Source organism: Penaeus monodon, chromosome 14 (assembly GCF_015228065.2).
Source record: "Penaeus monodon isolate SGIC_2016 chromosome 14, NSTDA_Pmon_1, whole genome shotgun sequence".
NCBI lineage: Eukaryota > Metazoa > Arthropoda > Malacostraca > Decapoda > Penaeidae > Penaeus > Penaeus monodon.
In genome coordinates this window covers 8,099,101-8,101,600 of record NC_051399.1, presented here as the reverse complement: position 1 = coordinate 8,101,600, position 2,500 = coordinate 8,099,101, and the positions used below count along the sequence as shown (strand labels likewise).

Sequence of the window (2,500 nt, the reverse complement as noted above, 5' to 3'; positions counted from 1 at the left end):
GATTCCGAGGCACTAGATAGCGTCCAGGTTTCGCTTTCATAAAGCAAAACTGGCAGTATCAAAGCCTTGTAAACAAGTAGCTTTTTCCTTCTGCATAAGTACCAACAAATGCTCTTGTTGATCGAGCTCCTGCTGCCAGACTAATCCGTCTACTGACTTCTCGGTCTGACAGCCCAGAGACGAACTACGCTACCAAGATATACAAAATTCAGCGTCCTCACCGTAAGCAAGTATCGACTGAACAGGTTCCCTTAATAGGCCCCCAAAGTCATGAATCTTGGTCCTGGTCCAGGAGACCTCTAAGCCCAAAAGCTTCACCTCATTGCTAAATGCATTATGAGCCGCCACCAGTGATTCCTGAGACTCAGATAGGATAGCAACATCGTCGTCAAAGTTAAGGTATGTGACCTTGATATTGCCCACTGTTGCTCCACACTGACTATGGGTAGCAGCTCTGCCCATTATCCAGTTGTTGGTGTTGAGAAATGTTGGTGCAAGGACACTACCTTGCCTCAACCCTGAATTAACAGGCTCCCACCACACTTTACAGTGCTTTCAATACCGGTATATAGGTTTGCTATTGGGCCAATAAATTATTTGATTCCATTTGTTACAATGGCTATTCTTGGTGTGACATAGTTTCTGTTACATTTTGCTTCTAAGTTATCCCTTGTGTGGAATGAATACCCGGGGTTACCATCCACCGGCGGCGGGGGATTTGAACGCAGGTCAGCAAGATTGCCAGACGAGGTCGCTAAGTCTCAGAATCTCCCATAGAGATTCTCGATGCACCGAGTCAAACGCCTTCTTGAGGTTGATGTAGGCTGCAAGCAACCCACGACCGAACTCACGATGACGTTCCACATTTATTTGAAGTGCCAGGATACAGTCTATTTTGGACTTGCCAGGGGTGAATCCAGACTGCTCCGGTCTCTTAGTAGGAGGTCACGGATCCGTTTCAGACGAATGTAGGCGAAAACCTTGCCTGGTATACTGAGCAGTGTAATGCCACAGTAGTTGCTACAGTCCCTTTCCCCTTCCAGAGAGGGATGACCATGCTCCTCAACAGGTCAGGGGGACTGGTACCAGACTGCCAGATGACAGTCAAGACTGCATCCAAGCCCCGTGCCATAGGTTCACCCCTGGCCTTTAGTACTTCAGCAGGAATATCACATATGCCTGTGGCTTTTCCATCTTTCAGCTTATAAATTGCCATCCTAACTTCATTTAGGCTAGGAGGTTCCTCACTGATGGCTGGATCCAACACAGGTATTGTAATACCACTTGAATTTAAACTAATTGTTGGAGGGTCTACCTGGTATAGCTGCTCAAAATACTCAGCCCAACGTTCACGAACCCCAACATGATCTGAGATGATCTGTCCATCCACTGAGTGGACTGCAGTCATCTGCGAGGAGGGCTTGGTGTTTTCTCGGCTTGGTAGACAGGGCAAAGGTCAGCAAGGCTCCTGATGAACTGTTTCTTGTCCCTTCTCGACAATGCCCGAGCCCTACATACCAAGAAAGAGCACAAGTCCTGATTGCCATTCAGCAGAGACATGCAACATGCTTCAATGACCTCCAGTGTCTCCCGGGAGATGAAATTCTGCCAAGCCCTGCCATGGACTCACGTTAGAAGGACTCCCACAGAGCAACTGGGGCCGTCAGGTTTTCAAGTTCTGTGAATCGATCATATATACAGATACACACACACACATATATATATACACATATATATGTATATATATATATACTGTATATACATATACATATACATATGTATATATGTATATATATATATATGCACTTGGAACATCCGGTCCTTGCGGCAGGATGAGCATTTACCTCTGCTATCAAGGGAATTGGAGCGACCAGGAGTTGAGGTGGCTGCCCTATAGGGAAGTGAGAAGACCTAGTAGTGGCACGATCAGCATGGGTGGGTACACCTACTACGGGTCGGGCCGCAGTTATGGTCACCACCTACAGGGTGTAGCCATATCCATCTCCAGCCGACTTCAGCCCTCGGTAATTGAGGTAAACCGGTTTATGAACATATTATGGCATTGAGACTGAAGCATGCTTTTGGTTTCATGTCTCTTATTGCAGTATATGCTCCTACTGACGTTTGTAAACTTGATGTGAAAGAGGCGTTCTACACCAAACTCGCAGATGTCTGTCGGTCCCCATGGCTCGGGAGCTGATCCCAGCAGGGAGAACAACCTCCTTCTCTGGGACTTTGCTAGGTCCCAGAGAATGAGGATCTCTGGCTCCTGGTACCAGCGCTCCAACCCACATCGCTGTACATGATATAGCGATATGGATACAGTGGCCAAGGAGATCGATCACATTCTTGTTATCACGCGATGGAGGATCCTCCAGAACTGCAGAGTTTACCGGAGTCCCGAGTGCTGTGGCCACTCTGCGGGTCCACTTCAAAACTCCCCGTACCTCCAGTGGCCACTCTATGGCGTTCCACCTGGACAGACTGAGGGAGGAGGAGT

At 47.9% G+C, this 2,500-nt stretch overlaps 1 protein-coding gene across 2 annotated transcripts in view; it reads right to left on the bottom strand.

The window, feature by feature from the left end:
- LOC119580844 (solute carrier family 22 member 7-like) overlaps window positions 1-2,500 on the bottom strand; it is a 21,599-nt gene that overhangs the window by 15,907 nt on the left and 3,192 nt on the right. The window lies entirely within an intron of this gene.